The sequence below is a fragment of the Pan troglodytes genome, chromosome 12 (genome assembly GCF_028858775.2).
Source record: "Pan troglodytes isolate AG18354 chromosome 12, NHGRI_mPanTro3-v2.0_pri, whole genome shotgun sequence".
Taxonomy (NCBI): domain Eukaryota; kingdom Metazoa; phylum Chordata; class Mammalia; order Primates; family Hominidae; genus Pan; species Pan troglodytes.
The window spans coordinates 99,451,585-99,475,485 of NC_072410.2; the positions used below are offsets into that span (position 1 = coordinate 99,451,585).

The 23,901-nt window shown below is 44.6% G+C and overlaps 1 protein-coding gene and 1 pseudogene across 2 annotated transcripts in view; both read right to left on the bottom strand.

Annotated features, from left to right (window-relative positions):
* Positions 1–23,901, bottom strand: part of KLHL29 (kelch like family member 29) — a 322,115-nt gene that overhangs the window by 297,611 nt on the left and 603 nt on the right. The window lies entirely within an intron of this gene.
* Positions 1,364–23,896, bottom strand: LOC129143207 (peptidyl-prolyl cis-trans isomerase A-like; annotated as a pseudogene).

Below are 23,901 nucleotides of genomic sequence, written 5' to 3' on the forward strand. Positions count from 1 at the left end.
CAGAAGGCATTCAGAGATTTGCTGAACCATGAAGAATGGGCTTGGGTTCTATTGAGGGAAGACACACTGCCTTACAGTCTGGCTTCATAGGAGATAGTTACAACACAGAGGAATTGCTGATGGCAACATATTCCTTCCGAGGAAGATTTTCAAGTGGGAGAAAAACAACCTTCCCAAACTGGCATAAAAAGCAAAGAGTAAAAGATGAGTTGTTCGTCCAACGGAGGAAACGCACACCATCAGAACATTCACAAGCCGTCTGTGTGGGGATGTGGGGAGATTCCGCCCCCACCTCCAGCCATATGCTAGGAAGAATCAGGGTAGGAGAAATCCTTGCCTTTCCCATAACTGATAGAAGGCCTTAATCTGGAGAAGATGACAATATAATGTGAGCTCAGTACAGCTGCGGAGAGTGAAGTGCCTAGATATTACGGTGATATTTCTGGTCAGCCTTTCTCTTCTTCTTTGCTCACTTCAAGGGGTTATCTTTGTGCTGCGAATGGAAAGTCCTTCAGGGATCACCAATGGGGAAAGTGATGTCTGACTGGTTCTTCATACTCACATTTGTCTGGCTGTGAATGAATTTAAACCCAAGCTCAACAACAACAGGCTCTACCCAATCAGTCTGGGAACGTGTGTCCAGAACTAGCTCCCAAATTATTCTTTATGATTAGCCCCTGACACACCCCCCACAAGGCAGAGCTGTGAACCCCAAACTCCTATCTGAAAGGTGCTCATCAGAGCTGTCATGGTTGTCTGTTGCTTCAGGGGAGGCCTACAAGGAGGGATTATTGCACACGAACACCGTATGCCCCAAATACATGATGCTACCAGGACTCGGTATTAGAGTCACAAAGAAACTTCAATGTGAAGACACAACGAGAGGCCGTTTTCCTTCAAATTAGAAAAGCTTCTTAAAAATGATAATACAAGCTCTCCCAGACATCCCTGGGTATACAGACAATCTTTTAGTACAATATTCAACATGTTTGAAGGCCTTAAAAAGAGTTCCATCTATCAGAAAGTTCAGTAACCCAGCAAGATACAAAATCAATGTACAAACATTAACAGCTTTTTTATATGCCAGTAATAACTCATTAGCAAATATGTTGGGACAGAACGATCTCACTCTATGTATATGTAACATCTAGGAATGAAGTTTCTAAGAGCAGCACAGAGCTCACATGAAGAAAGCCACAAATGTTTACAGAGAGATATGGAAGTAAACTCAAATAAACACAGAGAGAGCAAGAGTAAATGGAATAGCACATTCCTGAATGAGAAGACTCAATAATGTAGTCCAAATGTCAATTCTTTATAAATCAATTTACGGATCTCATCGAATTCATATGGCTATCATGTAAAAAAAAACTCAATTTTTTTTTTTTTTTTTTTTTTTTTAGCATGAAATGCTTCTAAATTTCCTCTGGGCTATACAAGATATGTCAGACATTGTAGCCAAAAATCTTTTGGGAAATAATAATAATGAAGATGATTTGTACTACCAGATTTTAAAACACAAAATGAAAACTTCAGCATTTGAAACAGTGTGGTATAGAACTAAGTTTGAATGAAACAGAATAAACAGCCTGGAAACACCCTCTAGTCTATACAAGAATTTAATGTATCAGGAGGCCGAGGCAGGAGAATCACTTGAACCGAGAGGTGGAGGTTGCAGTGAGTCGAGATCGCACCAATGCACTCCAGCCTGGGTGACAAGAAACTCCGTCTCAAAACAACAACAACAACAACAAAAAAAAACCCAACAACAAAGAATTTAATGTATGAGAGGTAGCATTTCAAATCAGGGAGGACAGAAAGATCATTCACTAAACGCAAATGGAAGAATTAAATGACTATTAAGAAAAAGTTAAATTCCGATCATATTTTATAGCAAAATGAGAAAACCTGATAAAAAGTTGAATTTGCAAAATGAATCGCAAAACAATTAGAAGAAAATGCAACTGCACAGATATCCAAAGCCAGGATGGGGAAGGGCTTTCTAAGCCTAAAAACAAGAGGAAACACTGAACAACAAAAACGTTGATGATTCGTATAAGCAAAGTAAAGGCATCTATACAACCGAGAAACCATAAATGAATTTAGAATTCAAATGACAAACTGAAAAAAATATTTCCAACATTATACCAAAAGGTTAATATCCTCTTATGCATAAAGAGCTCTTAAAAATCAATAAGAAAAAAGATGAATATAAATAGAAGGACAAACAGAGGACAGGTACGTCAATACACAGAAACAAATGCTCCAACCCACTGGTAATCAAGGAAACGCAACCGAGACCACGAGATACCATTACTCACCTACCTAACACACTAAGATTTAAAAAAATTATAATAGGATAGAATAGGGTAAAGTGAGTATTCACATGCTGCCCCACCTCTGACTTGGTAAATACAATTCCAGGAATTAATCCTAAAGAAGTAACCCAAAATGTCCACAGATTTGTTCATCAGTATTTCATTGCAACGTTATTTATAGTAGCAAATTACTGAATTATCTAAATGGCAAAAAAGAAACAGTTAAATAAGACACATTAATATAACAGAATATAATGAAACATGGTCTTTTAAGATTGTTTCCAAATGAATAATGACAAGGGAGAAGCAATGCAAGGTTAAGAGGAAAAAAAGCAGGAAAGAAAATGATATATATAGTACGATCCCAATTCTGCTACAAAGTGACAAATAATAGATTCTAAAATGTTAATTGTTTTTTATCTCTGGGTGATGAAATTTGCATGGTTTTTCTTTTGTTAAAATTTTCCATAAAGAACGTTACTTTTATAATTGAAAAGTTACATAATTTTAAAGAGATCAAACCTTGGTAATTCTATTTCTAGAACTCTATGCAAACATGATCTCACATAAGTCTCATATCTACCCCATGAGGTTGGTATATTATCTTCACTTGACATGCACAGATAGAGACCAGGGTGGATATTGTGACAGCCTCAATATTACCCTCAGAGCTGGACCTTGGCAGATGTGTCTGATACCAAAATTGTGAACCAAAATGATATAAAAAGAACTATCCACCAGAGAGTTACAGTAGGAAAAAAAATACATCTGATGGGAAAGGCATGCAGGCAGGATGGGATAAATGAAGCCATCCGGAAGTGATGTTTAAGAATAATTTTCAATGACATGAGGCAATGTGTGTTGTATACTAAAGTAAAAAAGCAAGATGCAAAATTTCATGTGCAACATGGTCCCAACTAATGTGAAAATGCAAAGCAAAAGACTGGAGGACAATATGATAAAATATTAACAATCATCTCTAGATAATATGTGTGTTTTCTTTTTTCTTTTTTTTTTTTGAGATGGAGTCTTGCTTTGTCGCCCAGGCTGGAGTGCAGTGGTGTGATCTTGGCTCACTGCAACCTCTGCCTCCTGGGTTCAAGTGATTCTCCTGCCTCAGCCTCCCGAGTAGCTGAGATCACAGGTGCCCGCCACCAAGCCCGATTAATTTTTGTATTTTAGTAGAGACGCGGTTTCATCACGTTGGTCAGGCTGGTATCGAACTTCTGACCTCAAATGATCTGCCTGCCTTGGCCTCCCAAAGTGGTAGGAGTACTGGCGTGAGCCACCACGCTCAGCCTAGACAATATATTTATTAGAGATTATTACTTTGTTGTTATACCTGAACATTTTACACAATGGATGTTGCCTTTTATTACCAAAACCTGTTCCACATTAACTTTCAAAAATGTGTATATCACCCACTATAATCCTACAACCCTCTTCCTTACACCTACCCATCCTTTAAGGCCAAGTTCAAAATTCATTTCCCCCATGAAGCCTTCCTGGATTTGCCCAGCCCATTCTGCTTGACCTCCAAAACCATGTGCTCAAAGTAAAGCCTTGACTCCTGGCTTCAGAAACTCTCACAACGGCATTGTAGCTCTTGGGCTGAGCTCCTTACCAAGTATCCTAGAACCCCTAGGATGGGGAGCAAATCATCTCCTGCTCGAGTCTTGTGTGTTGTGGTTGGGAGCTGAGCTTGCAGAACTGGTGCCAACATTGTTGGTCCTCATGGTTGGGGAAGGCATGGACAATGTCATCAGCAGGATCTGTGGAACTGGATGCCGGCCCCTGACCAGAACCAGTCCCTGATGAAGTTCTCATAGGCCATGGAAAAGGAGAAAACCTCAGATAATGCAGCAAATTTTTCAAAACACTAAACGTATTCAACTGCCCTCTATTCTGGGATTACATCCTTCCTACTTTTTGGTGTTAAAACATGCATTGTTTTGTCAAATGATGAGGTGATGAGTAGATGGTAATTTTTAAATGTCATTTTACAAACTAACAACTGGCCACATCTCAATTCCCTGGTTTCCATCATGTTTCATGGTCCGTAAAATAATAAACAATATAACTAACTTTTTTAGAAAAAATGGAGTTGAAAAAAAGGTATTACCTTTGTAATCCAAACAATATTGGTATGGATTGAACAAAATTAGAATATTTGTTATGCATGAGAGAAGTATGCCTAATTATCCAATCAAAATAGCTGCCTTTCCTTATCCCAGTTATTTTTCCTTATAACATTTATAATTATCTAAATCATACTCCAGTATTTGTTCTCCTTTTTTATGCCAAGTCTTCCTGTGGAGGATGTGTGTTCCACAAGGACAGGATCTGAGTCTGGCTCAAGCTGACACACAGTAGGTACTCAACAAATATGTGTAACATACATAAAGGAAAGAACTTGGACCTAGAGAAGGTGTCTTAAAATATGAGATTCAAGTTTCATGGAAGTCATGGATGGGGTCGACAATATACTAGCATGTGGAACTGTCTGTCTGGAGAAAACTCCTGCAAAGGATTCCTTTGGTCCCCAGTCATTCCGGGAATAAGACATAAAAGGAGAGTAGGTAAACACAGAGGGCAGATTCCTGGCCGGAAGTGTTGGCTTGCAGGCTCGGCAGGACGTATTAAGTGGAAGCATACATACAACTCAATTGCAAGCAGCTCTCCACTTCCTGCTCTGCAGAACACTCTCCTTCCCCCAGGCCTCTCAGCTTCCCTTTAGAAAACAAATCGTTTTTACAGTAGTTGATGAGAAAATGCCCTCTTGTGGGCGTGACAGTGGACCACCTCGATCATGTCACGGATTTCTGAAAATGTGGTTATTCCAGAGAATTCCTTCACGAGATTTAAAGGATTTCTTTTTTTTAAATCTCAAACATCAATGCTTTGTTAAAGCAAAAATACATTTTCTAAGAGGCCATTAAACAGTCCTCAATTCACTTCGGCGTGTCTAACTTAGCAATGCAACTTCTGATTATCTTAAACCGCATCATCACAAAGATAATTATTCTCCTTTCTAAACTTATTGTATAATTTGCTAATGACTGAGTGATTTTTTTTTTAAATAGTCATCGCCCAGAATCTGCCTCTTTTCTGCTCCCAGGAAACCATCACCTGAGATTGACGGGCAGCAATTGAAAATAATAAAATTATGTAAGATGAGTTTGTAATCACCAGCATTTCACAGGAAGCAAAACGCATTTCGTTCTGGCTGAGGAACAGAAAGTTTCTTCCTCATTTTAAATCTGTATCAGAGGTAAAGCCTTCTATTAAAACACAATTCTCTGTACACTTACAGCCTCTGGCAGGCTGCCAAGGAGACTATCATGGAACCACCGCTGCAGAGAAGTAGGCAGTCAAAGGCATCGAGGATTGCTCCTGAGAAAGGATGCAAAGTCTCCAGAATTCTTGGGAGGGCTCTGCCCACAGCTACTCCCCACCTCTTCTGGCCAGGCCTCCCTCCTCAAATGCAAACACACATGCACACACACGCACATGCACACACGCTCTTTTTCTGGGAGAGGCATGGCAAAAATAAACACTGAGAAAATTCTTCCCTGTCTTTTGCGCCTGCGCGCACACACACACACACACACACACACACACACACACACACACACTCTCTCTCTCTCTCTCTCTCTTTGGGTTTCATCTTCCCCTTTCTTTTCTCTTTTGGATGTATTATTGTTTTCATCATCATTATTATTAATAAATTGCAAACTCTGCAGTCCAGGACCTGGTTAATTGCACCTTTTTGCTGCATGTAATTTACAGGTACATGTGACCACTTGGGGGCATAGTTATTTGAGAATGCTGGCACTGGCATTCAATAAGGTATGCTTTTAAGGTTTGAAGCCTGCTTTAAGAAAGCCCCAAATCTTGACTCTTACTGGAGCCCCAGCATGGAAGAGAATCCTGAGAATTATTCCTTTAAGGTGAGTCTGAGATTCATTATAAGGGACATTTTTATATGGGATTATACAAAACCATTTGGTTCCTTTCCCATTTTAAAAACTGGTAGTTTAAAAATTTCTTCTACGTGGCGGCCTGTCCTTTTTCTGTTTTCATCAGTCTTAATGTCAGCATGGACGTAAACACATACTGCTCACTATGGGATGGGGACGGGCATGGCAAAATTAACTTTCCTATGATAGTTAATTCTTTTGCCTTGTTAGGTAAATTTTTATCTTTCCCAATATGAAAAATACGCTTATTATTTTAAAAACCAGAAAATTTTATGGTAGAAAGATGACCACTGTTAATATTATGGCACATTTTCAGCCTTTTTATCTATGTTCTTTGTTTTCATATACTTGACATTATAGTGTACACTATATATATAGTATAGTACGTCTACAGTGAAAACTATATGTATATATACATATAAGATATATATACATACACATATAAGATTAGATCTATATACATACACATATAAGATTATATATGATATATAAGATATATACACATACATAGATTTAAAGAAATCAGGGATACATATGTATATGTACATATATATACACACACATATATAAGAAATCAGGGACACACATGTATTAATTAAGTTTCCTTATTAATTAAAAACTATTCTCTCAAATAACCAAACTTACAGTGAAATCACTTAAGAAACTTTGTTCTCAATATCCATAGAAATGTTTTATATTTTTCCCATAGTTTTCTCATCAGCAGAAAGGCAATGAGGGTTATTTACACCACTTTTCCCCAACCCTCCTGCAGTGCCCAAACACACCTGTGAGGACAGGTTCTGCCCCAAGACAAGCCAGGCTGTTCAGTTCACAGCTGGGCAGAGCAGTCTGCTGGGGGATGCCAGGGAGATACAAACCCACGGGAGAGAGGGGGAAGGATGGGGGGGCTGGGACTCGGATTGCATGGCCTGGGCTTTCACCAGGGGCCCCTAGGCCCAAGGACCTAGATAAGCACACACTAGGTTAGTGTCCTGGAAAGATTCTAATCCTGTGTGTGGGAAAATGGAGCAAAGTTTATCTTTTCTGGCTCAGATTCAGATGCACAGTCATTTCACGCCCCGGTGAAGGAATCCTTTATTGAGCCACACATTTTAGGAAATCACCCTTATTTTCATAGGACAATAGTCAACACTGAGAGGGAGAAAATCCACAGGGTTTGCATTTTCCACCCGGGACAGTGTGAAATAGCACTGGGCTCTCAGATGACCCCTCACCCAGACGGCCCTCCCATCCCCTCCTCCCGCCGGTCCTCGATGCTCTTCCCACGTCTGGGCTGCTGGGATTCCAGTTCTGGCTCTGCCCCTGACTGGCAAGCCTCAGGTATGGCAATTCTCTTTTTCTGCCCCTCGACTGTTGAAAGTGCAAAATGTGCCCAGCACTGGCCTAGATCCCTAGAGGAAAATCAACAACAGAATATAAATAAAAGGTGAGGTGATCAGTTTCCACAGGAGCATATGGTCAAGTCAGCTGGGGACTCCCACACAGCCCTGAAGCAGTTACCTTGAGAACCTGCATCAGGCAATCCTCAGAGATGTGGGGACTGCTCCCTACAAAGCTGCAGAGGACAGGCAGGATCTGAACCTGGCAGAGCCTTCTAGAGAATGAAGAGGAGAGATGGAAGCTGAGGGTAGCCTCAGTCCAGCCAGACAGAGGCTCCTTGGACCAGCAGACAGTCCCTCTGCTCAGCAATGCACCTTCCTGCCCCTCCCACTACTTCAGGCAGGAGCAGATCGCTTCCTCTGTCCCAGGTCTCCTGTGCCTACATGTGAGCGGGCATAACACGTCAGGCCCTGACTTGCTGAGATGGGCTCCACACTCCATGTCTCTGTCATGTGAGCCTCTAAACTGAGGCTCTGATGACTACATAGCCCTCGGCTCCTGTATAGGCTCAGACACCATAGCAGTGCCGCCAACCTCATTCAGAGATGAATTCAGAAGAAGTCCTTTAGAAATCACAGGTGCATGTCCAAGCTGGGCGTTGCACGCTTACCTCTCCCAGGTGAGGGTCAATTGTTAGCTGTCAGTGACCTGGTGGACTTACGGTGGTGACCGGGGGTGTATAGAGTAAGGTTTCTGAATGGAGAGAGGGAAACCGGCATAAATACTTTTTCTCTTGGAGGGCCCCCAAATTCTCTCTGCTTCATGAGGTTCCCCAGTGACCACAGCCCACCCTGATCAGTCTGTCCTGTCTCCACAGGTCTCTACTGTAGAGCAACAGTTGAAGTTGTCACCCACACACTCTCAACTTGCATTATCTATGTCATGAGATGAGGTACTGCCCAGAAACGGGGCAGCAGAGGAAACTGACCTCAGGTGAAACCGGCTTTCACATGGATGAATTTGTCCATGTTACTGGAAGGCAGGAATTACCCTCCCACCTCCAACAGGCCTATGAAGGCAGACATGGGACAACAAAGGTATCCTTGATGCTATCATATGAGGTAGCTACGCTCCAAGAGATTAACTTGCCTATTATTGCATCATGTCCAGGTGGCCAGCTAGTGTTTGAGCCCAGATCTATTTGCAACAAAGGTGTAGCTTTCCCCCTCCCATACCACTTAGAGACAAGATCTTGCTATAGCACTCAGGCTGGAGCGCAGTGGTGCAATCTTGGCTCACTGCACCCTTAACCAGGAGGTTAATCCTTCTGCCCCTGCCTCCCAAGTAGCTGGGACTATAGGTGTGCACCACTACATCTGGCTAATTTAACATTTTTTTTTTTGTAGAGATGGGGTCTCACTATTATATTTCCCAAGTTGATCTTTATTAACTCCTGGTTTCAAGCAACGCTCCCACCTTGGCCTCCCAAAGTGCTGGGATTACAGGTGTGAGCCACGGTGCCCAGCTGCATGGCTCTGCATTAGGCCTCACCATGTCATGAGATAAGATACTGCCCAGCATTGGGGAAATGGGGAAACACTGACCTCAGTGTTGGACTCAGAGGCTACAAACTCACCCAAGAATGGGTCACAGCAGAGAGAGCCAAGTCACTGGAAAGATGGAAAAGCTGTGGTGCTTCAGTCCCAGACTAATGGCTTTAATGTGGCTAAAGAGCATCTCAACCAGCCTCAAGGCTTCAATCCAGAAAGGAAGAGGCCAAGCTGGGGACAGGCCACCCAAACCCTGCCTGGGGCAGGGGCCGCTCCACTCCTCTACCTCCACCCTAGCCCCCTTGGGTATCTGATCACATCTGCAGGTGGCCGTCGGAGCTGGGGAAGGGTGTGGCAGCTATCACAGCTCAGGGACGTCAACCTGTTAAGGCCATCTGTCCACTTCCTGTCCCTAGTGCTGAGTCACCAAAAAAGCAAAACCCCCAGCACCGAAAACTTGAAGTGTGGCAAGCTCACTCTGCCGGGACACTCCCCAGTGGTCAGCTGACATCTTCACTCACTGTCAGCGGTCTCCAAACCACAGTGCCATCTCAATGTCCACCCACAGGAGAATGGATGCACAAACTGTATGGGATGGAGTACTAGTTAGCAGTAGAGTTAACTCCAGGGACACGCATCAGCACAGGTCAACGGCAGACGGCAGGCTGAGCAAGACCAGCAGGGCACACAAGAGTGCACACTGTGTGTTTCTGTCTACAAGAACGTCGAGAACAGGCATAAACCCATGATGACTGACATCAGAAAGTGGTTGGAAAGATGGGGGTTGACCAGAAGAGGGCAGGAGGGAACTTTCTGGGGTGATGAAAGTTACACAGGTTCATCATGCAGTTACACAGGTTCACAGTTATTGAAACTCAGTGAACTGAACACTTGAGGCTGTAGATTTCATTGTATTGCTTCTCAACTATCACACCTCAAATAAAATAATAATAAATAAATGCAATGCAATGCTCAGCACAGAGCGGGTAACACGGCAAGTGCCCTAGAAGAGTTGCTAAATTGTAAAACACATTTTTTTCCTAGGTGAATTTTAAAAAGAATTTACTAGGAGAATCACTTTGGAATATGTTTGGAAATCTATTTTTTTATTGTGATGAAACATACATGCCATAACATTTACCATTTTAATCATTTTTAAATGTACAGTTCAGTGGCATTAAGTGCATGCACACTATTTTGCTATTTAGTTTTTATTTCATAATCATAAATTTAACTCTGCAATCCAGCTAGGCATGGAAGGGAACAAGGAAAACATGGATCCCAAAGGGAAATGCAGTGACAGCACAAAGATTCTAGGATACTGTGAGCAAATGGGGAGCAGGCGTGCTCTCCTGAGCTATAAAGGAATGGCTGAGTGGTGAAGATAAAACACAAGTCTAATTTACTGGAGTTGTCCACAGTCAGCAATGGTGATCTTCTTGCTAGTCTTGCCACTCCTGGACCCAAAGCGCTCCACGGCCTCCATAATCTTCATGCCTTCTTTCACCTTGCCAAATACCACATGCTTGCCATCCAACCACTCAGTCTTGGCAGTGCAGATGAAAAACTGGGAACCATTCATGTTGGGTCCAGCATTTGCCATAGATAAGATGCCAGGGCCTGTATGCTTTAGGATGAAGTTCTCATCATCAAATTTCTCCCTGTAGATGGACTTGCCACCAGTGCCATTATGGTATGTGAAGTCACCACCCTGACACATAAAACCCTGGAATATTTCTGTGAAAGCAGGAACCCTTATAACCAAATCCGTTCTCTCCAGTGTTCAGAGCATGAAAGTTTTCTGCTGTCTTTGGAACCTTCTCTGAAAACAGCTAGAAAGAGACATGGCCCAAGGGCTCACTATCGACAGCGATGTCGAAGAACATGGCAGGGTTGACCATGGCTGACAGTATGGGGATCCCAGCAGCGGCAGCAGCATCTGCAAAGCCTACATGCATATTGTTTTGCAACCTTCTCCACCATCTATCTCCAGAGCATTTCATTTTCTTAAACTGAAACTCTTTGCGCATTAAACGATAACTCTCTCCCCACGTCCCCTGGCAACTACCATTCTACCTCTGTCTGTGAATCCAATCCATACTACTCTAGGTACCTCATATAAGTGGAATCCTCCAATAATGGTCCTTTCATGACTGGCTTATTTCACTTAGCATAATGTCTTCAAGGTTCATCCACGCTATAGCGTGTGTCAAAAGTTCCTTCCTTTTTAAGGCTGAATCATCTTCCATTGTATGTATCTAGTGTATTTTGTTTATTCATTCATCACTGACAGACACTTGGGTTGCTTCTACCTTTTGGCTATTGTGAATGTGGTTGCTATGAGCAACACTAGTGTATGAACATCTGTTCGGGTCCCAGCTTTCACTTTTTTTGGGTATAGGCTCAGAAGCGGAATTGCTGGATCAGATGATGATTCTATGTTTAATTTTTTGAAGAATGGCCATAATGTTTTCCATAGCGTTGCACAATTTGCATTTTCATGAGCAGTGCATAAGGGTTGCAGTTTCTCCACATCCTCACCAACACTTGTTATTTTCTGTTGTTGTTTATAGTCACGTTAATGGATGTGAAGTGGTATCTCATTGTGGTTTTGACTTCCATTTCCCCAATGATTAATGATGTGGAGCATCTTTTTGTGTCCTTATTGGCCATTGGTATACCTTCTCTGGAAAGGTGTCTATTCAAGTCCTTTGCCCATTTTTTAATGGAGGTGTTTGTTTGTTGAGTTGAACGCACGTTTTAATTGCCACTGTGCTGGCCTGACAGCCAAGCCCCACCCTCCTCATTGCCGCATGCTCAGTTCCCAGGCAGCAGTGTCTCACATCCTCCACCCAACCCCATCTCAGCACTGGTCACACCCAGCACAGGAGTAAGGGCCTGATGGGCAACTGCCTCCCATTTTCCTGGGACCAAGGAGACTATACTTGGCCCAGGTGTCTATTTGAGCTATCAAAAAATGTTTCTGGAGACCAGGCATTCGGGAAGGTATACCAGGAATAAAAATAGCAGACAGTTACAGCTGTCAAATTGTGACTTCACAGTCAGTGAGTGACCACCCCACCCCTGCTGCCTCCCCCAGAGGTCCTCGTTAACAAAAACGCATTATTGTGGTGTCTGCAGAATCAAGCTTTAAATTTTAAAACCTGAGCAGGGCCGTAGCTCTGAAAAGCCCTGCTCACTCAGTGATGTGAGGGAGAGCCTGTGGGGAGGGGCAAGGGCCAGGGGCCATCACTACAGCCCTCATCTAGAACTGGGGCTGGAGCCCCTGCCACAGGAGGGCCGTTTGTGTGCCTTTATCCCAGCAAGGCAGCAGCAGGAGCTGCTCTCCTGACGAGGTTCTCCACGGCTGCCTGCGACCTTCCCTCTGTCCCAGTCACAGGTACCTTCCAGGTCTCACAGCACAAATCCTCCCCTACCTTCCCCCGCACTGCCAGACCTCTACCCAGGGGCCACTAGAGCAGACCTTGTCAGACACCTGGGGCCAGGGAGGAAGCCTCCCTCAAGGTCACAAGTGAGGTGGTGACCTTATACAGAGAAAAAAAAGCGACTTCCCTGAAACACGCTTTCCATGAAAATCATTTTTCTCCTCTTGGGGGAAAGAGAGGAAATTTTAAAACTGAGAATCATCGTAGAAAAAGGCAGTTTCCCCACATCATATGAAGCCATCCAGGTGCTTCTTATTTTTACAACATGTTGCCATAGATGGGTAGATGGGGAAGCTTAGGTGCTTCCCTTTGGCAAATCGAGGCTTCGGCAAGAAATATGTTCCTTTCGCAGTCTGTATATTATTCAAGTTTTGATGATTAAAACTGGTTTTGATGATTAAAGCTGGTTGGAACAGCATGAACCGAAGAGATTACAGCAGGCTCTCCTCTAGAAGGATCGGCCGGACAAGCGCACTGCACGCAGCCTCCTGGTCCAACCAGCCCAGCTTCCAAATGAGGTATGCACCTTTCCCAAACTCCACGGCCCTTAATTTTGGTTTGAAAAGCCAGGGCTAGGTCATCTTATATGTCTTCCCATTGGCTAAATAAGCTAAGTCAATGGCAAAATAACTTACCCAAAACAAATAAGCTAATTCAATGGCAAAATAGGCTACCCAAATCTCAAGAGGTCAAAACAGGGCAGCATTGCAACAAATTGGCCTCAGGATGTATGTGGGTGGCTACGAGGGTCCCAAGCCAAGATCCTGAGGCTCTCACTCAGCATCAGGGAGACCGACTGGGGAGGCACCTAAACGCAGGGGATGCAGCCCTCCTTATGGCCACCAACAATGGCAGTTGAGTTCCAGGCAGGACAGACCAGGCTGCTGCCCCTGCTAATATGAGCACCACTGGGTTGGACAGAATTCAGCCCACTTGTTAACCTAAAGGTGGCAATATTGGCCTCACTGATGAGGGATTCTAGACCCAAGTGTTATAAAATCACGGGACATGTCTTGCTTTGGCAAGACAACTGCAGCTAGGTTTCTTCCAGGCAGTTCTCTACGCCTACCTGCGGTGAAGAATCAGGTTTTGGGTTTTTGTTTACATCACCGATCTGTCAGGAACGAAAATGTGGTCCTACCTTGCATGATTAGCTCACACTCACACCATAGGCGGCTCTCCTGGTAACTCACCATGAGAGTCCAAGACCATGCAAACTGGTCTGTACCTAGTTAATGAGGGGAGCCCACGGATCATGCTGCCAAGGCAGTGTTGAATGCAATCGGAGTTTCTTTTTTTTTTTTCCTTTCCTTTTTTGAGACAGAGTCTCACTCTGTCACCCAGGCTACAGTGCAGTGTTGCGATCTCAGCTCACTGCAACCTCTGCCTCCCTGGTTCAAGCGATTCTCCTGTCTCAGCCTCCTGAGTAGCTGGGATTACAGGCGCATGCCACCACACCTGGCTAATTTTTGTAGCTTTGGTAGAGACCGGGTTTCACCATGTTGATGAGGCTGGTCTCAAACTCCTGACCTCATGATCCGCCCGCCTCGGCCTCCCAAAGTGCTGGGATCACAGGCGTGAGCCACCATGCCTGGCCTGCAATCGTAGTTTCTAAATGCTTATTCCCAATTTATCTCGGCACACACTGGGAACAGTGTGGAAACAGACACCTATCTGTGACCTTAACTGGAGTAGCACCATTTTCTACCCCTCTCTACTGTGATGGAGAGGCAAATGAATAGCAGCAGCGGCCAATGTAGGTGGTTAGGCAGAACCCATGGACCCACGGGTCACGGCCACAGCAGCATTCACAACTTGGTTCTCTCTGCTCTGGACGGTCTCACAGAATTTCTCGGGAAATTCCTGGACTGGACCACTCATTTCCATGGACTTCCTGGTGAGATGTGGTGCACCGTCTCCTTCCTCCGTCACCTCAACACAATTCATTGAGCTCACAGTATTTGAACAACGAATACCCAGCCTGTGCCAGGACCAAGGAAGGCTAAAAGACAAAGTCCTTGCCTTCAAGGACCATGATCCCCAAGACGAGTCCAGAAATAACCATTGATGTTACCGATTTGGCATATGTCAGCACAGTTCTAAGCACTTTGCAAACAGGAACTCATTTAATCCTCAAGTATTTAATCTTCGTAGATCCAAATCAGCACACCCCAGGAAGCCTTCTGACCACAAAGAAAGGAGTCAGATACACCTAAGCCTTGCAGGCAAATTCAGAATTGAATTTTTGTTCCATTTGCAAAGATGAGGCCAGCACATTTAAGTCTGAAGGTACTTGAAATCATACTGGTGAGTCTCTTTAAATTTATTTCACACTTTAAAAGAAAATTAGCTGGACCTCAACTTATTATGTCAACTGTGATAATCAGTGAGCAATGTGGCTAAACATATGATTTTTTTTAATTCAAATAAGCAATTTATATTCCCTAGAAAAGGGAATATTGGCTCTCTTCCTTCTCCATAGGTAGGCAGGTGTCTGGAGGACAGGATCCTTCCTCCCTGTAACCCATCCAGCACCCATCATAGGCCTGGCACCCATGTTTGTTGATCTGAACTTGGGCAAATGCTTGGATCTCTCTAAATCAGCTGCAGAATAGCAATACCACCACTGTGAAGTCACCCATGCGACAGGGTGAGCAAAAATGAGATGCCACAGGAAAGGCAGTGCTCTTCCCACTGTGCCTTCTCAGTAAACAGTTATTCAATCTACCCTCATTTAGAAGCTCCAGGAGCTGAATATATATCCTTAAAGTTCCCTGGGAGGCTAAGCTTAGCTGCAGGTTTGATCCAGAAGCAGATGCTTAAAGCTGGAAGATGTGAAAAGTGAAGGTAAAGGAGAAAGGGAAGATTGTTTTTGTTTTTTGTTTTTAATCCCAATTTCACCGCTCTTCACCACTTCTCAGTGTTACTAAATGACCAAAAGGAAAGCAGGGATGTTCTGGCCGCTGTTGGGTCTTTAATTTGATCTAAGCCTTTGGCGTACGCTTTGCACAAAACAGAGACACAGAGTCCTCTTGTCTGCTCTTCCCTCACCGCCCACACCTCCAACTTGCTTCTAGGAGCTTTGTGGGGAAGCCTCAAGAAGAGGAAGCCTCATGCTTGACATTACTTCTAGGGTAGAGACAAGCCCAGGGGGAAGGGAGGGGCGGCAGCAGAGCTACACAGGAGTGACCGTGCCAGTGCCGGGCCAGCAGTCAGGTGGGGCCAGCCTCCCCACACCCCGAACCTCCTGTGTGGTCCAGATCCCAGGCAACCACGTCTTTCTCAAGGAGAATCTCAAACTGAAGAAGTCCCTCCTTGGCTGAATGTAGGTTGAAAGAGTTAAAACAGAGCAAACACATTTTTGTGGTGTGTGCTCCAGGCTCTATTCACACCCATCTCGAGAAAAAACTAATACAAAGAATAAAAATAGAACAGAAGAAGTTGGAAAATACAGTGTTATCGCCCTTCCCAAAGTGCCTCTGTGATTTCCAGGTGTTTCATTTTTTCCTTAAAACGATGCTTTTGTGAACTACTACAAATTTTGAAATCTGAGCAGAGACAACAACCCACAAGGAAAGCCCCTGAGAGAGGACAGACGGCACGGATGCTCAGAAGCGCCAGACAGACCCAGGTTGTCACTGCAACGATGAAGCTCCAAGAGAGAATTAGTCTTCAAAGTCTCAAATCATAAATCCTAGAAGATTCCATCCAGATTACAATTCATCAATAAGCATATTTAATAGATATATGCCCAAATATAGCATCAAAAATTCCACACAATGACAAACCATGAACATGTGACTACACAGCCACGGAGTGAAAAGAACATCCAAAAAGTCGGCTTTGATGTCTGTTATCTGACACCTTCTCCGGGCAAACATTTTTACCAAAGAGTTTTGTGCCAGGCACCAGGCTATGCATCGGTATGCAAACATGAACAAGCCCAGGTCAGCGATTAGTGGTTCTGGATGAATCTTTAACCCTTTCTACATTGTTTTTATGCTTTGATTTGCTATTTATTTACTATGCTGTCTCAAGATGGAAACAGACGCCATTCAAACACCTGAAAGTTTTTCTCATTAGCCTTCCAGAAACCACAGTAAATGGAAGCAGGTGCGCAAATCCAAAAGGTATCATGCATGTTGGTCAGACTTAATATTGTTATTTTAGCTCACATTCCTTCTACTAGATTGATTTTACATAAAATGTTAATTAGTATAGACAACACAGTACCTGGTACAGGCAGTATGAAGTGGTGCAGATGCATGGGAAAAAACAAAGACACAGGCGCACGTGCACACACGAATAGGGGTGTGTGTGCGCAGAAAGGAAAACACAGACAGACTGGTAGCTGAGGGATCTGTGTTCAAACCCAGCTGAACAACGTGGCTAGGTTTGTGGCCTTGGGCCAGTTGATTACCACTGAGCCTCATCTTCATTTGTAAAATGTGGATAATCCCTACCTCGCAGCATTGATATGAGGATTAGAGATAATATATGTAAAGTACTCGGATATAGTGAGCAGCCATAACTGGAAGCTATTATTATTATATTATTGGGGCTTAATAAAGGTTTGGTGATTGAATAATAGGTAGATTAGCTGACCTCAAAAATCCACATCAACTCTAAAATTATGATACTAAAGATGGAATTAAAAGTTCACACATCAAATCAACTCAAGGGTATTTTTAACTATTGGAATTGTGATGCAAATGTCTTATGCTTTTCAGAATAAGTACTGATAGTGAGACTTACAGAACACAATATATATACATGCCCTGGTGTATGACTAAAACATTTATGATTGAAATTGAACAGGATTGGCATCTACAGTTTCTGAGATCTCTAGGGGTTGCTGCTGTCTCTTCTTCCACAGCTACTTTTCCTAAGCCCCCTTTGCAGAGCACTTCCCCAGGCCACTGTAATGTGGGTTTATGGAGGTTATCTGTTTTCACCCTCACAACCACCCTAGATAGACACTACTGCTTCTTCCAATTTCATAAAAGAAAACTGAGGCTGGGTGAGATTAAGGATCTTTCCAAGGTCACACAGCTAGGAAGCACTGGAGACGGGACTTCAATGTGGACAGGAAGCCCATGTTTCTAATCCCTCTGCAGTATCACTGCAACTAGGACAAGCCCCCAAGCAAAGCATGAGATCAGAGAGACTCGGGAGGAAATGCATACACAGAAAAGGAAGAACAAATGTCAGTAACATCTACTGCATTCTTTATTGGACAGTATTCTGTGTGACTGCATTCTCACCAAGTCTCTTCAATTGAAAACTTACATAATTTGTTAGTGTTAAAAGTCAAAATAGGGCTGGGCACGGTGGCTAATGCCTATAATCCCAGAGTGAACTTTGGGAGGCAGAGACAGGCGAATTACCTGGGGTTGGGAGTTCGAGACCAGCCTGACCAACATGGAGAAACCCCATCTCCACTAAAAATACAAAATCAGCCGGGTATAGTGGCACGTGCCTGTAATCCCAGCTACTCAGGAGGATGAGGCAGGAGAATTGCTTGAACCCTTGAATGCGGGAGGCAGAGGTGGCAGTGAGCCAAGATTGCACCATTGCACTCCAGCCTGGGCAACAAGATCAAAACCCCATCTCAAAACAAAGAAAACATCAAAATAACAGCAATTCCACTTCTGGGTATAGACCCAGAAACACTGAAAACAGGATGTCTTATACTCCTCTTCACAGCAGCGTTATTCTCAGTAGCTACAACATGGAAGCAACCCAAATCTCCATCAACAGATGAATGGACAAACAAAATGTGGTCCATACATGCAATGCAATATTATTCAACCTTAAAAAGGAAGGAAAGCCCGTCCCATGCCACAAGATGTGATAAACCTGGAAGACGTTATGCTAAGTTTAACGAGCCCATCACAAAAGGATGAATGTGGCATGATTCCACTCACCTGAGGGATCTAAGGTAGTTAAATGTATAAACAGGAAGTAGAATGGCGGATGCCAGGGGCTGAGGGAGGTAGGAATGGGGACATGATATTTAACGGGTATAGACTTTCAGTTCTGCAAGACGAAGGGTTCTGGAGCTTGCTTGCACAACAATGTGAATGCTACGAATGCACAGTTAAAAATGGTAAAGGTGGCTCATGCCTGTAATCCCAGCACTTTGGGAAGCTGAGGCGGGTGGATCACCTGAGGTCAGGAGTTCGAGACCAGCCTGGCCAACATAGTGAAACCCCGTCTCTACTAAAAATACAAAAAAATTTGCTGGGCGTGGTGGCAGGCGCCTGTAATCCCAGCTACTCTGGAGGCTGAGGCAGGAGAATCTCATGAACCCAGGAGGCAGGGGTTGCAGCGAGCCAAGATTGTGTTATTGCACTCCAGCCTGAGTGACAGAGTGAAACTCCTTCTCAAAAAAAAAAAAAAAAAAAAGTAAAGATGGTAAATTTTATGTGTTTTTAAACCATGGTTTAAACAAAGTGACAGAACATATATTTGTGTATATATAACTGTATATATGTATGTGTATATACATGTGTGATTATCTGTTTACAAATATATATATATATATACACATACATATATCCTTAAAATGATCAGTGATTTTAAAATGTCAAAAACCTACAAATCATAACAATAGACACCTGTGAGGCCAATGGCAGCCTGTAAATGGCCTAGAGGCTGTCTTCTTTGCGCACGCTAGATCCCCGGCCGTTACAACCATGCTCGCCGTTCTTGTCCCAGCTTGTGAGTCATCATTTGCAGCTGCACAGTCGAGAGTCTCTGAACTACTTGAATTTCATGCAGATACCCTCTCGCACAGAAAATGAGAACTCTTCTCCTTTCTACCCTAAAGGTGGAAATGCTCCCAAACGATAAAATTGATTTCACAAAGAACTCTGTTGCTACTTCCAGTGATCAACTTGCCTCATCTTAATTGGCAGTTTCAGTTTTCCTGTTTTCAAGTGGTTTCCTTGAACAAAGTACAGGCTGCGTTTACTGTGGGAGAAGTAAGCCTGTGGCGGTTGTAGGAAGAACCATAGAGTTTGCTTTCAGGGTGGTCCTGATCTCAGCATTTTTGATCTAAGGTGCAGGTAAAGAATTTGGATACATCTTTCCTTGTTAACCAAAATTAAGACCATTTTCTATGGTAAAATTTACTTCAGACAAAAGTACATTCCAGGAATTATGCTACCTAATTTTTTAGCACATCAGGCGATGACCCCAGATTACTTAAGAAATAAAAACTGACTATCTTCTACACAAACTACAGATATTCTACCAGCTTCCAAACATTTGCGTGGATATGTGTCTAGCACAGTGAAAGATGCTAAGACAGGCCTGGGAAACATATGATTTATCTGTTTAAACATATATTCCCCCCCCCCTTTTTTTTTTCTGAGACTAGGTCTTGCTCTGTTGCCCAGTACAGTGGCGTGATCACTGTTCACTGCAGCCTCAACTTCCTGGGCTCCAGCAGTCCTCCCATCCACTAACACATTTCTTGTTCTCCAGTCCTCTTACACAGTAACTGCCTTGGTTTATCCTCATTCAGCACAACTAAAGGCTGGATTTCTTATTCATGATGTTTCTTCCTCCTCCTATCCCCAAGTAGGCACTTAGTTGACTGATTACAGAATCACAAAGTTGGTTATAATTCCATTTCTTCATCTGACTTTGAACTTAAGTGTTCCAATTACTTTGCCTGATCCTAATAAGTCAGTAGCGTGCTAATGCTTGCCTTGATATTTCTGAAATATACAGGGTTGTGATTAGCATGGGATTGCATCATTAGAAAGCTAAGTTGAAAGTGGGTGAGCAAAATCATCACTCGCATTTAAGTAAAACTGCCTGTTCAGTGGACTTACAATGTTACTATGATCCTAGGGGCACTATATGCTGTGACTAAATATATATTGTATTTGGAAAATCCTCTGCTGTTCTGAAAACTTCTGGCTTTGACCACTACTAGAAAAGACCCCAGGACAGACCTGCTCTAATATAGTCTCGAAGTCTCTCCAAGCCAGATACAACCGATGACACAAAGAATGCCTAAGCCATAACAGTACTGGGATTTAAAAAAAAAAAAAAAAAGAAGAAGAAGAAGAAAGAAAGAAAAAAAGGAAGGAAGCAAAAAGGAGGAAGGAAGGAAAAACTTTAGTTAGTTCTGCTGGACTGAATTTTGATGTCTCCCGGCCAAAAAGTGAGAAAGCTTTACAGTAAGCCTGCTGAAAGAAACAAAGAAAAAAAACCCATGTACACATACATATCAAATGAGATGCTAAAAAATGACATTAGTATTAGGGGTGCCATTTGAGTTGATGAAAAAAAAATTAACTCCTTTATATCTGTATGTAGCTGGGAATAGTGTAGGCTTTTAGAAACTAGCAGGAAAAAAGAAGGAGATACTTTAAACTAGGAATGGTTTGTAGCCAAATCAATTGATAAAAGAAGGAAAAAGATGGCACAACTAAAATTGATGCCAAAGATTTATAAGGTTGACTAAATAAAAATGAATGGATCACCATGGAAATGCATGAATACTGAAATAGGCAAGATTTGAATAGACTAATGATGTGCCTCACTTAAACTGACAGGTGTTGATAACAACGGTGACACTCAATCCACACCAACCGCCACACTTCCAACATGTTTATTCCTAGAAAACAGGCTGGATTTAAAGGTTCCTTTGGTAATAGTTTATAAGCAAAATGCATTTTCCAGTCTTAAAGTGACTGACTCAATGCTCATCTACTGGAAAAACAAAAAAAAGGTTTTTATCCATTTTGTTCCTAGATATGAGGAGCTGCAGTTAGCAAAAGTCATTCTCCTGGGCTCTACTAGTCTTTGTTTCAATAAACCTCCCACAAACCTGAATTCTCAGTCTTGCTTGTCTCCCACACTGAGTACTTGAAGTATGACCACCACTCATTAGAAACATAATTAAAAAGACACAACACTAGATCCCCACCCCCCATCACATTCAGATGAAAACCAATAACCCTTAATCTATTTGTTACCATGGCTACCATAGGATATTTTATTTCAGTAAAACTCTAGGTATTTCGTTTGGATTGCTGCTTGCAAATGAAAGTTGGAGACCTATAAATTTCCATAACCGCCCTAGAAATGGAGAGACCGAGAAGAAAATGTTTTTCTTAATCACAGGCAAATATGGTTTATAAGATGTTTGTGCAGAAAAGTTATTAAAATTGGTTAGATGCATCAGCCCATAAACCAATTTAAATGCCATTAAATTCATATAGAGTTTAAAGGCACATGTGCTAGTAATTCCCTGATTTATAGCAGGGTGATAAATCAAGTGCACTCCAGCACAATGTATGGGACGGAGACTATTCATCAGTAGCACACAGCTCCATACCTGTATAAACACCTAGATTATGGACTAATCAAATACACGCATGCCAACCAGCCTTTAAAGTATTCACTAGTGCTTACTGGACATGTTTTCTCTAAGTGTCGGAATGAACAATCTATAAAATTGTTCATTCTCCTCCCTCACAAAAAAATTAAAAAGCTCTATACCTTCTTTCCATAATAATAATAATAATAAATCAGGAATGAGGTGGGACAAGTCTGCTGTCATTCATCTGAAAATGAAGCAATTCCTCAAATCTGCCCTCCCAGGGCTGAGTTAGTGATAAGACCACACGGCGAGGAAGAAACTCTGTAGTGACTAGACAGATGACTTTAAAGAGACTGAAACTAGTATAAATACAGCCGTAACCAGGACAGATCTGTCATTGCAAGAGGAGTCCGAATCCCAGCGTTGCTGGACTGGAGAGAGGCTGGAACCTGCAGCAGCGGGCCGGGATGCCGCTGAGCTGCCGAAGTGGAAGTTTCGCAGGCAGCAGCAGCTCGGCGTCCTCCACGGTCTGGTCCCTCCAGCGCCGAGGTCTCGCCTAATGCTACATAAATACCTGCGTCCACGATTCGCCCGGGGCGCGCCGCGGCGCAAGCACGGGAGGGAGGGAGGAGAACGTTTGCAGAGCGGCGGGGATGGCAGCGGCGGCGGCGGCAGCTCCTTACCCATCAGCATCCCTGGGGGCCCGCGCGAGGGCCCGCCAACGGACCGCGTCTGCCGCTCGGTTCCACAGCCCAGGGACGACAACTGGCTTCTCAGCGGGTGGACCCAGGCATCCGAGACTCGCGCGTGGCCGCCACCCCCTCCTCCGAGACGGCTGGCCGCAGGCAGGCAGCGCGTCCCCGCCTTCCCCAGGCAACGCAGAGGCGACCTGCCCTAAGAGCCGCCTCCGACCTACCCCGGCTCCCAGCCCCGCGCTCCGGCCCCAGGCGAGCACGTCCCTCCCTTGGGGCCCGGGGCCGACGCTGCCCAGCGCGGGCACCCGCGCGGCGACCGCAGATAACCCTAGCGCTCTCAGCCCGCTCCAGGCCACGGAGACCGGGACGCGAGCCCTGGGCTCCCCCGGCCCCCCGAGGCCATCGGGGCGCGCGTTCACACTCCCACACTACACATCTCCAGGTCCACCCTGTCCCACACATCAACAACCCCTCCCCATCGACACCACCTCCTGGCCCCTTCGCCGTCCCCGTGAGCTCTCCTTTCCGCGTCCCCCCACAACACGCTGGCACCCACAAGGTGTCAAGGGAAGTGTGCGTGTGTGTGTCGGGGTGGGGTGGGTCACAATAAGGTCTGTGCGGGTTCCCTCCCGACGGTTTTCGAGCTCCTCTACCTCGAAAGTTACTTGGGATTGAGTAAAGAGACCCAGTCCCCAAATGCGAGATCAGAGGACGCGAGGGGCAGAAAACCCCAACCTGGCTTCTCGCTGCACAGAGGCGCGCACCTCCCCAAAGGACAGTGCGCGCGGCCGCCCCTGGGGGCCAGCCCTCCGTCGCCTCCAGGTCCCCTGCCCGGCCGGGGCCCTGGGCCGCTCAGGGGAACGTGGCCTGGAGAGGGGCGCGCGCCGCCGGGCCCAGCAGGGGGGCTGCTCCGGCCAGGGGTCACACTCGCCTCCAGCACCTCCGAACACCGTGACAGTGGCCCCAGGCAGCCCCGGTGCATACACACCCGGGGGCAGGAAGTTTTTCCCCCCCTTTTTTTCCCCCTGGAGCAGCGCAGGCGCAAGGGCTCCTGCAGCCTGCGAGTCCAGACGCGGGAGGCTCCTGTCGCCGCCGCCGAAGCCGAGCCCAGCGTTCCGGGTTCCGGCCCCGCTCCCACGCCCGGCCCGGCCCGGCCCCGCGCGGCGGCCAGGACCTGGGTCTCCCTCCGGCGCCGCATCCGAGGCGCTCCAGCCCGGCCCGGCTCTTA